This window comes from Ammospiza nelsoni, chromosome 4 (assembly GCF_027579445.1).
Source record: "Ammospiza nelsoni isolate bAmmNel1 chromosome 4, bAmmNel1.pri, whole genome shotgun sequence".
NCBI lineage: Eukaryota > Metazoa > Chordata > Aves > Passeriformes > Passerellidae > Ammospiza > Ammospiza nelsoni.
Window position 1 is genome coordinate 14851538 of NC_080636.1, and position 13795 is coordinate 14865332.

General features: G+C 44.2%; 2 long non-coding RNA genes across 2 annotated transcripts; one reads left to right on the plus strand and one right to left on the minus strand.

Moving 5' to 3' along the window:
• The first annotated feature begins 458 nt into the window (after positions 1–458).
• LOC132072541 (uncharacterized) lies at positions 459–7775 on the plus strand. Its single transcript, XR_009418347.1, has 2 exons — positions 459–793; positions 7333–7775. It is a non-coding gene; the product is annotated as an uncharacterized LOC132072541 (long non-coding RNA).
• Positions 1862–3959, minus strand: LOC132072542 (uncharacterized). Its single transcript, XR_009418348.1, has 2 exons — positions 3895–3959; positions 1862–3408 (listed from the first exon to the last, which is right to left on the minus strand). It is a non-coding gene; the product is annotated as an uncharacterized LOC132072542 (long non-coding RNA).
• Positions 7776–13795: the final 6020 nt, after the last annotated feature.

Consider the following 13795-nt stretch of genomic DNA (forward strand, 5'->3'; position numbering starts at 1 on the left):
GTGAACCCCTAAGAAGTTGTTTTGTTGGCAGGAAGGAATTACGATGTTGTGGCATTAGAAAGAGAAGTATCCTTTGATGCTGGGATTTGGGATTTTCCTTTGCTATGGCTGAATGCATTCACATCCATTTAGTGCTCAGCTCAGCTGCCAAGATGTGGATGTGAGGGCTCAGGATTCATCCTGCCCCAGTGCTGAGACAATGAGCAGGTATAAATGGCACAGTGCACTCCAGGAGGTCGCAAAGCTGCTAAAACCCAGAAGCCTAACTGTCCCCTCATGCAGAAGGTTGGCTTCATCCAGGTAAACAAAAATATGTCATTGTCCAGAGGCCCCAAATGAGAAGAAGATTTGACTATTACATAGAAATAAGATGTCAAAGAACATGGAAGTTTTTGCTTAGTTTGATGGGTGAGCATTGGGGGATTTTTCATTGTTGTTGTTTGTTTCTTTCAGTGTGGTTTGAGTTTCCTGGCCTTTACAGCTCCATGGAAGAGGAAGGGATGGGAGCACTGCTTTTGAGGGGTTCTCCTTTTGTGATGAGTCCTGGCACATTTTAAGGGACACTGCTTTTGGATTGATGAGAAGCTCAGTATGGCCTTTGCAGCCCAGAAATCAGCATGACCAGCAGGTCAAGGGAGCTGATTCTGTCCCTCTCTCTGCCTTTGTGAAACCCCACCTGAAACTCTGCATCCAGCTCCAGGGCCCACGGCATACAAAGGAGATGGACCTGCTGGAGTGAATCCAGAGGAGGCTACAAAGCTGATCAGAGGGATGGAGCATCTCTACTATGAAGGTAGGCTGAGAGAGCTGAGGTTGTTCAGCCTGTAGAAGAGAAGAGTCCAGGGAAACATATAGCACCTTCCAGTACATAAAGAGGCTTACAAGAGAGTGGGAAGGGACTTTCTACAAGATATGTCATGATAAGACAAGAGAGAATGGCTTTAAACTGACAGAGAGGAGGTTTAGATGTAATATTAAGGAGAAATCCTTTACTGGAAGGTTGTTCAGGCACTGACACAGCTTGCCCAGAAAAGTTGTGGATGCCTCATCCCTGGAGGAGTTGAAAACCAGGCTGGATGTGGTCTGAGCAATCCTGTCCAGTGGGTGGCATCTCTGCCTATGGCAGGGAATTTGATGACCTTTAAAGTCCTTTCCAAGCCAGACCATTCTATGATTTCCAGTTGGTTCACCCATCTGGAGATGCTATCCAGTGAATGCCTGAAGGATGGGGATGGATCCATGGGAAGAGCTCATGCCCAGATGGGTGCTGGGGCTGTGCACCTCAGGGAGGCAGCCAGGTACTAATGGGTTAACCACATGTGAGATGCAAAGTGCATTTCCAACAGGGCCTGTAATTTTTCAAAAAAGTATAATTTATTCTAAGACTAATTTTGCTAGAAAACACAGTCCAAATCTCATTTACTCAGTGAGATTGCCTACCTAAAGATATCTCTGTTCTGCACCTCCATTCAATCATTAGTCACCAATGTAAAGCTAGCATGCTGGGTTTAAATCTTATCTGCTTGGAACAACTCTGGTATACTTACTGTTTTGAAATCAAATGTTGTTTGTGGCAAGCAGTACAGCACATTAAATTTCTCACCCTCCAGTGAGTCAGATCACCCCAGTGTTAGGGCTTGGAGTCTTAATGGGGCAGAGCATTACAGCTCCATTTCCTCCACTACGCATTTGCAATTAAAATGGTAGTTGGAGTTTCACTTCACATGCCTACACCTCCACATGAGGGTTTTTCCACCCCACCTCCCCTCCCTTGTGCCTTCAACCACACTTTTCCAGCAGGAGTCTTAAACACCAGAGCCCAGACTTGCAAAGGTTTTGACACCTCAGTCCATCACTGAAAGCCAGTGACATTTAAAAGGCTCCTGAAATGAGTGGGGGCTATTGTAAGCTGACAATATCTGCAAAAAGCATCTTTGTATAGATCTTCTAGTTAATTTTCTGTTGGTTAGCCTGTTTTGCCAAAGCAGAGAGAGTGGCTTTTGTATCAAATGCAGATCCAAGTATTTCTTTTCCCAGACCTGGACATCTGTGTTTCTCAGAAAGTGCCAGGGTAATATCACTGGGCACAGGTTCTTCCTCAAAGTTACAACAAGGTCTACCTCCACATTACTTGAGTGGGAGTTAGGATCTCACGTGGGCTGAGGTGAAGCTCCTTCACAAGGTTAGAGATGTTTCATTAAATACCCAACATTTTATTTCTCCAGAATCCCCACAAACTGTTCATGATGAAAATAGAAATAAAATACACATCTGTCACTCATGTCCCTTTCAGAGCAGTATTATTGTCTTTATCTCATATGTGATTGTACAGATGTGCCCTCCAGAGCCACAGCTTCCTCTGCACAAGGTCTCCACTATCACTCTCCTTTATTTTGGTACAAAAAGAGGGAATAAGCTGCCAGTTTATCTTCTACTCGTGTTAGCTAGATGGAATGAAAACATGCTTGGTATTCAAGATAGTGCAGCAGTAATGGCTCATATTTATTTCTCTGCTGCCAAGTGCAGTAGAGCAGCAGCTAAAGATAAGCCTGAAAGTAACAGAAACCCATTAAAAATTAGCACACGTACTGATTTGGGAGGATTTGGCAACTAAATACTTCCTCTGATCATTCTGACCAGTTTTCCCTTCCCAGGTGCACTGGGTTTGTCCAGGTGAGAAGGCAGGTTTTGCTGGCCCTGGGATGCCAGCAGCCAGGCTATTATGGGGATTCTCATCTTGCTCTGCTGACACCAGTGGAGTTCCCACAGCCCTGCTGAACCCCCAGCACTACCCACCAAAACATAAAATCTTGGGCTTCAATTCAGTTATTGCAAGGTAGAGCAGTTGGCATTGGAGAGCACAAAGAGAGGCCATGGCAGCCTCCTGTGCTCCTTTTGCTCAGCTGTGCCCATTGCCCAGGAGCTAAGGGCACGCACAGAGGTTGTGTTTCTACAAGCCTCTCATTTAAAACCCTTATAAAAGAAGGAAGCTGTAACCATACACAAAAAAGTTAGCAATATCTCTCTGCTTGCACACATCAGTCTTAATTTACTTTAAATGTTGACACAAATCTATTCATCATTGCAAATGCAAACTACTTAGTTTTGTTCTCTTCTATTTCAACAGGATAGATCAGGAAAGGATTTTTATCTTATTTTGTACTCCACAGTGCTCTGCATGGTGGTCATAAAGAAAACATTACTGCCTTGAACTACTTCTAGTTTCCTTATTTTGTTTGTTCTAAGAGAAACTTATCTGACTCATTATGCTTGGGCTATCTGGAAGCAGTCTGCAGTGTGCTCACTGAGTGCTTTGACCTTTTCATATTCTGGAGTTGATTGGTTTGGCCATCCATCTTCTTCACTTGTTGAAACCCTCACTTAGCAAAGAAAGGCCAACAGCCAAGTCTGTGTGAAAAATGTGGTGCAAAAGGAATCAATTAAGAACAGGACATATTTCATTGTATTTCCCATATATATTGATGATTATGTGAAATATGAAAAGTTGGCTGAGGTGCCTAGGCTTCACAATTGCTGACAAATTATGAGGATATTACAAAACTTTGTTAAATCTTTTTGGGGAAAATAATAATCTTATGTGATCCCATCACCCCTGTACAAAGCAGTTAATATTCCTGTTTCTCATAATGATCTAACTTCTACTGTTGGTCTCTACACTTTATAACTATCTTGCCAATTCCTTTAATTTAACACAGCTAAAACCAAAGTCCATAGTTTCTTTGTCTCTTACCTATAATTTTTACTCCTCTAACCCATTTTTTCCCCCCGGGAACATGAATAGGGAAAAAAGGTAGAGATAAACTGTTGTGATTCTAGTGCTAGAGTTCTATTGTCAGTACATTGCAAAGGTTCCACATTGCTAGAGTTTCATACCTCCTTGATGTTTCTTGCAGGCATCTCCTCCAGGCACTGGCTCTGCCTTGTCCTCACAGCAGCCACTGGCTCCAGTTCCCGCCAACCAATCCACTCTTTTATAACACTCTGCTTATTGGCTACAGCTGTGGCCTGTTAAAATCCAGCCTGCTCCTAATCCTTTATAATTGGCTCAGCTGGAACTCTTTAGGAGGTAAGATTACTTTCTATACCACCTTCATTTACCCATACTGTATCCCCCCACAATACACAAGCTGATACAGAGTTAGGAATTTGATCACAGCCATCAGGTGAGGTTCTCCAGAGCCTGCCCACTCTGCTGTGCCATGTACCTGTTCAGATCTCCCACATTTCCAGCTCCAAACTCCTAAACAAATGCAGGGGGCAGTGCTATGTTTATTTTAACACTAACTTTGCTAGTGCTAGGAGTGGCTACCAAAGCACATGTGGGAATGAAGATATGCCTTTTCAAACAAGGACACTGAACATGGGGCTAAAGAGAAAATAAAGCTTCCATTCACTCAGTGATCCTTGGATCCACAACTTCTCCACTGCGGTGTGACACAGATGCGTAGAGAATGTCCTTTGGGCATAGCCTGATGGCCAGGCACCCTCCTGAGCAGTAAGAAGTGTAGACTTGAACTCTCTCATGCTCACCTGCATATGAAACTCCCCTGGACAAATGCTATTTAAAAAAGGAGCCAAGTCCGTGGATGTGAAGGGATGCATCTATTCTAGAAATATTTTACAAGGAGAGTCCTTCAAAAGTAAAGGAAGTGCAGAGAACACCAACCACTCAAAACTCTCAAAAATATGTTTATGAAAGGCCAAACTCTATTGGCCTTGAGCATTTGTGAAAAAAACTCACTGTAAAATAAATTGAAACAACAAAAAAGTGAATTTTTAAGTGTGCATGCAAAACAATTTATGCTGAAATGTTGGCAGACCTGTCCAGACAGAAATGCAGCATTTAGATGAGTCTCAGCACAGTTACCCAGTCTCAAAACTCATGATTAAATTCTAACACTTAGTCACTACAGGAAAAAAATTGGAGAAGAAAAGGGTGCATACTTCCAAGAAGGACAGGAATTGTACTGAATTAATGAACTGTGTAATCAGAAAGACAAAAGCATTTAAAAAATTACGCATTTACTTTATCTATTGAGAGTGGTTTGTATGAATGGCAAAACTGAAAAAAAATCTCCTCCTTGAAGAGGGACAGCTTTTCTACATAATTCAGAAAATGTCCTGCCTTCCAACCCTTCCAATGTGTCCCTTGATCCATGAGTCTCCCAGGCAGAAAGGGCAGCTGCCAAGTGCAGCTCAGGGCTCCTGCCATGAGACAGAGCTTAGAGCTATCTTCAGAACCCAGCAAATATCAGCCTTGCACACGAGGCACCATATGGCTCTCCCTGACTGCACATACAGCTGGCTTGGGTTGGAAGAAAGCATTATCTGACACCCTCCTGCAAATGATTCAAGGGTTACTCCAGGATAAAATGGCAATTGCTCAAGAAAACCGAGCACTACATATGGATGTGCATGTATATTCATTTCTGCTGTTCCTTCTCTGGCTGCCTGGTAGACGATCCTCCTGGCTGCTAAACTGCTATCAGAGGGTGGCATTTCTTTTTTTAAATACTCTTTAATTTAATGGAAAGCAGGTTCTTTTAATTTTTAATCGACACCTTCCTCCAAAGCTTCGAAAAAACTAATGCAGGAAGGTTGAGGGTTCATTAATTACAGATGGCCCCATTGTACAGAATGGCCTCATTGTACAGCAGTGGAGAAGGATGCAGCCTGTGCTACCAGCAGATACTTAACTAAAAGGATTCAGCATTAAAAATCATTTATGTTTAGCCTCTTTGGAAGGTCTGGAAAGATCCATGCCATTAAACTTCTGTTCATAAAATTTTATTGTCTACAGATACCTTTCCAAGTGAGTAGACTGCTGGCTCTACACATTTCCTGACTTATACAAGTTCTCTGACACTAATGGTAACAAAATATAGCCAGTAACTTTCTGTAATGAAACTTCTGATTCAGAACAAACAAATCACTGCTGTCACAATTAACTTGACTACTTAAAGCTGTTGAGGTAGCATAGCAGCAGTGACCAGAATGAGCAATTTATCTTAAAAAGCCAGAACATTTATTTTTGGTTAGCAGAAAAATCTGTCTATCATGCATTCAGAGATGTAGAAGAAAGACCAGAAATTTAAGTTAGCAACTTCAACAGGCACAGCTAAAGGTTTTAATGCCTATCTTAAATCCTCAGGCTGTGCTGCCATGGTGGAGATTTACTGCTACCTCCCTGCAATTGAGTGTTGTTACTAACAGGAGATTGGGGATCAGCTCATGGTGGGCCAAGCATGTATGGTTTCAAACACACAGGCAATGGGGAACCTGACATCTCTGGGTACAATCCAAAAGACAGACTGACCTTCTCTGGCAGATCCCTGCTGCCAAGAACAGGGTGTCTGCCCCTCAGCACCCTGTCCTGCTCAGCTCTGTGCTCCTGCTGCTGGTCCTCCCACTCACTGGACACCTCACTGGTGGGAGCCCATTAACCTGGCACTCCCAGCACGAAGTTAGATATTTTGCCTGCCTAATTAGCAAGCTGAAAGAGTCACTGGAGGACTCAGAGTGCATCAGAGGTGGTGAATGGGCTGTGACAGAGCAGGGATGGAGTGATGGAGTGATCCCTGCAGCAGGATGCTGTAGGGGTGGGCCCACCCATATCAGGCAGCAGGCTAGACCTGGGTGGATGAATATGTTGCCACCCTCTGGCATCACCACCCTCTTCTCTGCAGGCTGAGAAACTAACAGTGGCCTGTCTATGCTGGGTTGTACAAGATATTGCAGTTCATGTTTCAGTCCAGTTCAGGTCCAATTTTCAGGAATGTTGCTGGAGACAGTGATACTGCAACCACTTGCTGAGACAGGGAGAGCACAAACTTCCCTGGGTAATGGGGCTTGATTTAGGTTTGAAGGATATATTTCATTGAATTAAAGAAACAGAGACTAGAATCTACCAGGCTCCATTCTAGGCTTTTATTGGAGTGCCTCAAGCAGAAGATACATCAATCTTAGAGCCACCTCCCATGGCTCTGTGGCTCAGCATCCCTCTCAGTGGGAGAGATGGAGGCTGCCCAGCCTGGCTGCTGGAGCACTGAACTGGGAGAAAAGTCTTGGAAACTCTGCTCCTTCCTACCCCACTGCTCTCACAGCAAAGCTTGGTGCTTGGGTAAAGCAAGGCATGGTTGCACATGGAGGTAAGGTGCTGAAGCAGCAGTGAGGGGCAGCCCAAAACTGGCTGGTGGAGTGATGTATCTCCAGCCAGAGTCCCAACAATCCATGGGTGTGGTCAAATGGTTTTTATGGAAAAAGGAGCAAAGGGGAGCAGAGGAGTGCTAACGCTTTCCTTGCTGCTGCCAGGAACAAGAGGCTCTGCAGATTCACTGCCCAGGAAGGGACACTGCCAGAGGCTGGGACCTCCCCCTCTGTCCCTACCCAGCCCCCAGCTCAGCCCTCACCACTTGGAAATGAAGGTACAAATGTAATATGAAGAGCAGCAAGGAATTTGGAAAATCATGGAACGCAGCAGAAGTTGGAGTGGTAGCAAGGCCAGAAAGCTGCAAAGGCCATCACAGCCATGCCCTGTTCCCATCTAAGGCTGGGAGCTGTTAAACTACCTCACTCCAGCAAAGAGAAGAACACGCATCATTAGATTAAAAACTCGTCTGCGCTTGGATATGGAAGTCTAAAAGGAAAAACCCAGTCTTATGTACCCTTATTTTTTTATCCTTATGTGTCTGTGTTTCCTAACCCATTGCTAATTCAGACCATCTATAGTGAATAAACAGATCAGTATTCTGGAATGTGTTTTTAATTACAGCCTTGTTTCTTTCTAATGATGAAAAATGAGGATATCCTTTCTGTGTCCCACGTGACCTGTTTTCTAAAGGGTTTCTATTTTAAATGTTTCCAAATATCTTTTTTCTCTTGTTCCAAAATGTCCTCATTCTCCACCTCTGATATTTTCTGGACATGATTTTCTGGACATGATTTTAACTCCAGAGCAATTAATTTTGCTGTGAATATATTATCCCCACAGATACGAGAGAAACCTCCAATTTCCGCAGTACTGTTTTCCAAAGTTTCTTGAAGTTTCCGAAGTGACTCCAGCCAAACAACCCAGGAGTATTAGAGCTGCAAAGCAAAAGAATTACATCATTAGGAATTGCTAAGAAATCATGGACTTGATCTCTTTTTGCACTAATGTGTCTTTGTGCCTCTTTGTGGCATTTAAAAGGGCTCATTAAGGGTTGCTCTGCTAGCACAGAAGGACCTGCATGGACTCACACATAACAGGCTCATCTTTGAGAGACACAATTCCTTTGGCTCCCAAATGGCCCCAGTGCAGAGAGAGCAACTGTGGCTTTAATGATCATTCTTTGATGCCCTCTCTGCCGCTAAAAGCCTGTCCTTCCAGTGAGAATGGAACACCTGAAAACTGGAACCACTTCTATAGGGCATTTTTGTTATTTTTAGCAGATCTTATAAACAGCAACCCCCACCTGGATAGGATGTTACCCTGCCCATGTCAAGGTGCTGGTGAAGCCAGCAGGGAGAATCCCACTGGCATCAGGGACAGTGAGCAGGGAGGGAGGGAGGAGGGCACCCCACTGTGCCCAGGTGTGCACTTCCCTGGACTTGCTCAGCCATCCAGACCTGGCACCACAGCAAGTGGCACCAGGGCCAGAGGCCATCATGCTGAGGGACAGGCTGCTCCCATCCCCAGGTCCCCTCCTGGTGCCAGTTCAGTGCAAGGAGAAGCAGTAACTTTAAGATGGGTTGAGATATCAAATGGGTTTGAACAGCACTTGAAAGAAAAGAGGTAATTTCTTTTCCCACAAGTTCTTGGTTAAAATTACTATTTTTTTTCCCCTCCAACATAGCACAAGACCTCAGTGCACCAAGGAACTCTATACTCATTCCATAGAAAGGGAGCATGGCTTCAGCATTCCACTTGTATGCCACCACATACACAAAGAGCTAATTCTCTTTCTGCCCACTTCCCTCTATTTTCTACATAAGCTAAACTACTCTTTCCACCTCTGTGCTAGAATTTGTGTGTGTATGGTTTTTACCCACAAACAAAGAATCTGCTATTTTCAAACATTGTTGTTTGACACCTTTCAGTATGGGGTTAAAAAGTCTAGATAATGGTTTTTCAGCTCATGGATTGTTTTGATTTATCTGCCAATTGAGAGAAAAATTTGGCTAAGCTGCTTCCAAATACTTCATTTGCTTTTCTCTTTTCTTTCTTTTTTTTTTTTTTTTTTAAAGCAAAAGCAAAATTAAAAATGGAGGAGAATGGAAGAGCTGCTTTGAGTTGGAGAGAAATATTAATTTTTGAATACTGATATTGAAAGCAATGAAACAAAAAAAAGTGACTGTCATGAAGTGTGGGAGACAACTCGTTCCTCTGCTTCAGAATATCTGAATTTGTCCCTCCCTCCAGGAAAATATCCTGATGTTCAGCTGTGATAATATTCTTGGGTGGATCCTCTGAGTCTTGCTGACATAAGCTCAGCTTTACAGACTAGGTAACGAGATTATTTTATCATTGAGAGGGTGAGGACACTCCCCAGTGAGGGGGGAGGCTCCAGATCCCAGTCGCCCCATAATTGAAAGAAAATCTCTGTATGAGTTCACAAATTCACATCTGCTGCTTCTAAATTATTTTATTTAAAGAGTAAGTTATTTGTTTTCCTTCCTCCTCCTCAAAGAAAAGGCATAGGAAATAGAATAGTCCTCTTAGCTGTTCTCCAGAAAATCAGTCTCTTGGTTTATTTGCAACTTTTAAACTTTTAGGAAGAGAGGAAAAAAAAAGGGTGATGTCAAAGCAACACTTGCTATGTTCACAGTTGGATTGCACGGTGAGAAATGATCGAATCGCTGCTCCCAAGTCCCTCATTGAGGGCAGTGTCTGCTGCTGAGCAACGGGGGAAAAATCCCTCTGGAGAAGGGAAGGGAAGGGAAGGGAAGGGAAGGGAAGGGAAGGGAAGGGAAGGGAAGGGAAGGGAAGGGAAGGGAAGGGAAGGGAAGGGAAGGGAAGGGAAGGGAAGGGAAGGGAAGGGAAGGGAAGGGAAGGGAAGGGAAGGGAAGGGAAGGGAAGGGAAGGGAAGGGAAGGGAAGGGAAGGGAAGGGAAGGGAAGGGAAGGGAAGGGAAGGGAAGGGAAGGGAAGGGCTGCTGCGCTCAGGCAGGGCAATGCGGGGATGTGAAGATGAGGAGGATGCAGGGACGTGAGCAGGTGATGGCCTCCTTCCTGACGTGGAAAATCCTCACAGCGCCACTGCTCCACAGACACATCAGCCCTGTGTGCCTGAGGTTGAGTCTGGTTCCCTCTGCAGCCTCACTCCCCACATCAGCCATCCAACCAACTTTTCCTAGGAATGAATCAAACCCAACCCCATTAGAAAACAAAATAAAGAAAGAAAGAAACGAAACCAGCGGAAAACTGGTTGCGCTCGTTGCAGCCCGTGTGTTGTTGCCCCGGAGGAGCCGGGTTTAGGAACGTGCTCCGTCCTTAGGGATGCTGAGCTGCGGGCACAGCGCGGGGCCGGGGGGCTCTGCCCGGACACACAGAAACCTTTACCAAGGGCTGAGGTGTAAAATCCTCCCGCATTCCCTTGCAGGGAAATCACAGGAACATTTTTTCTCCAGGACAAGTCAAAGGACATTCCATGCCCGGAGGCGAGAGCTGCCCAGCCCCAGAGAGCCCGAGGTTCTCTCGTTTTCTGCCTCTTGTTGCCCTCTGGTGGCACTTGTGAAAATGCCATCGTGGCTCTCTGTCCCTGGGACCGCCGGCCAGCCCCCATCGCCTCCGTTCTTGGTGTTCCTCTTTCGCAGTTTGCCTCCAGTGTGTTTCACTGCCAGCTTGAGCAGCCTCAGGCTGGTGATGCTAAACAATAATTGCTTGGTTACCAAGCTCTGCTAAAAGCTCCTCCTTCATCAGCAGGGATTTTGGTACTGTTGTTTCACCCACCTAACCTGCTCAAGGTGACCCTTCTGCAAAGGCACTGAATTACATCAGGTCAGACACAATGTGCCTTTCTTGGTTTAACACATCCCTTAGGGCACTCTGAGCAGCATGTTACAGAGGGCTGCCTTCAGTATTCACCCCAATATTCAAATCATTTGTTTCTGTCTAAGAAAGATTTGGAGGGTTTTTTTCTGGACGGAGCTGGTCTGCCCTAAAACAAGCTTAGCATTACAGTTTCTCAGAATAACTTCTGTGCATTTGGAAGGACCAAAACTCCAAGCCAACTCCACCAAAAAAAGAGGCAAGCAGCTTTTATTAGGGGTATAACTTAAAGCTTAGAGATCTTTCATATAAAATAAAAGAATGAACCCTCCTCACCTACAATTAATCAAATTTTGGAAAACATCAAATTTTTTAGTAAACTTGAGTGAATATGGGAAATATCTCTCCAAAACCAGACTGTCCACACAGGTGGTAGGAGGGTTTGCCGTGGGGGGGAAGGATGCAGGGTGTCAGGGTAAGGCTGCAGACCCACTGTGTAGGAAGGCAATGGCTGGCTGTGAAGGAGAAGACCCAGATCCTCCCCTCCATGGCAAAAGGAGTCTGAGCTCTTAGATCTCCTGTTCCAAAAGGGATCTTGGCTGTCAAATATTTCTCTCACCAGTTGTGCCCATGTCTTGGCCAGCTGAACTCTGAGTGCAGTGCTGCCTTCACTCCGTCTGTGCATGTCGTGCCCTTGCTGGAGAGGCTGCAGAGCCCACAGCAAGTGATTTTGGTGGGCTGTGATTCTACAGCAGAGGAAACGTCAATTCTAACTGCACTGAAGATCATGAAAAGCAATGACTCCAGTAAACCAGTTGGCATGGGGTCCTTTGTTTTCTGCAGTTGGCAGCCAAACCACCTTGATGCACCAACACAATCTTCCACTTTCACGGCTGAGTAGCAGACCTGGTCTGTAAATAACACAAGATAAGATAACATAAAAATGATGATTTACGTCTGGATTTCCACTCTGAACCATTGAACCCAGCTGTTCCCAAAATCAGAGAAGCTCTTTCACAGAGGTTTAAAAAGAATTGTTGCAGCCTCTAAATGAGAATCCAGACCTAGCAACAAACTGAGAAAGAAACCAACAACCCCAAAAGAAATGTAGAGCTCTGATCTGAACCCTGCTTTATGCCAGGACAAAAGTGAGATGAGCAAAGCAAACTGGCATTTCAGAGTCTGCTGCTGTTGGCAATATCCTCTACACTTACAGGCCTTGGGGAGTGCCTCAGGTCAGAGTGAGGAAAGAACATTAATGTGCCCTTCTGGTGGGAAGCCTGCAGCCCCTGGGGCAGTGCAAAGGAGAAAGAAAGGACCAGGGAGCTCACAAATGCCTGCCAGGATCAAGAGGCATCAGCTGGGCTGGGAGAAGGAAGCAAGTCAAAATTGTAGAGGAAGGAAAAGAGACATCTTAAAAAGGATTTAATGTGCAGGGAAGGCAGCAGAGCTAAACCCAGGCACTGAACCTTCTCATGCAGTAAGAAACAGGAAAGTACATCCATCCACAGTCCTTAATATTGCAAACTAGTCTGGTAAATAAATTTCTCATTATGGAAATGGATATGACAACAGAATGAGCTTTGACTAAGAAAAAAGACAAAGAGCAGGTCTAGCAACACTGCTGAGGATGGTTCTGAGCATGCCTTGGATGCTGGCTGTATCATGGTGCCTTGAATGGGGGTAAAAGGACAAGATCTTTGTCTTTTGGGCATCTGCCTAGGAATTTGATTGTGGTTTTATCTGGAGATTCACAGGGCCAGATTTGAAGTGTGGAACTCGGAAATTTTATACAGCATCATCTAGATGATGCCGTTTTTATAAAAGAGGTAAGAAGAAAGCCAGGGTCATATGTGTGTGGTTTTTGTTTTGTTGTTTGGTTTCTTTGCTTTGTTTATTTTGTGTTTGGGGGGTTGTTTGTTTATTTGTTTTTCAAAACCCTTGAATTCAAAGGAATTCATTCCTCTCTCATTTTGTTAAAATCTCCTTTTTTTTTCTTTTTTTTCCTGCAGGGATCTGAGATGCTTATCTCCTGTGATATTTCCAATACCAGCTGCATGACACACCTCTGTCCTGCTGCTAAGGCAGCAACTATAATTTGGCTTGTTGTTTCACTCCAAGAATGGTCCTAACATTTCGCATTTATTTTAAAATGTTTCACTTTGAGCTTTTGACTGTTTCACTATTTCTTTTTGGATCTACAATTGTGGGAATCCAGTACCTTTTCAATCACCTGCCAGAACTTGAAAATCTCCTGAGCGGGATCAAATACACATTTTACTTCAGCAATATCAAGCTCCCAGAACTCTGTTGCAGTTTCTTCTTACAAAAAAATTGAATTATTAACATAATATAGAAAATTCAATAGTTAACTTTTTTTGGAAGTGGAATTTCAGCTATTATAGCTAATTACTGGAAAAAAGCACAACAATTTGACCTCAGGACACATAATTTAAAAATTAAATCGTTAAATGCAGAACAAGAATGTTATCTGCCTTTTGGGATGAAAGTAGTAAGACAGAAAAAACAACGTGATTGTCAGTTTACTGACCATTTGCAATAACTGAAATGCCATTTTTAAACTAAAAAATGCTAGTGTAGTAAAGCAGCACTTTCTTCACATTATAAATGGAGTGAATTTGGGGCTGCTGAGGTTTTTTCCATACAGACCTAGCTCATGGGCAGGCACAAGGAGTGGGGACACAAAGGCTTGGGGAGGGAAGCTGGGATTGGGCTGCAGAGGAAGGAGACAGGAAACAGATGCAGAAGAGACTTGTTTCCACTGGTGTGCAGGATTAAAGCAGCCA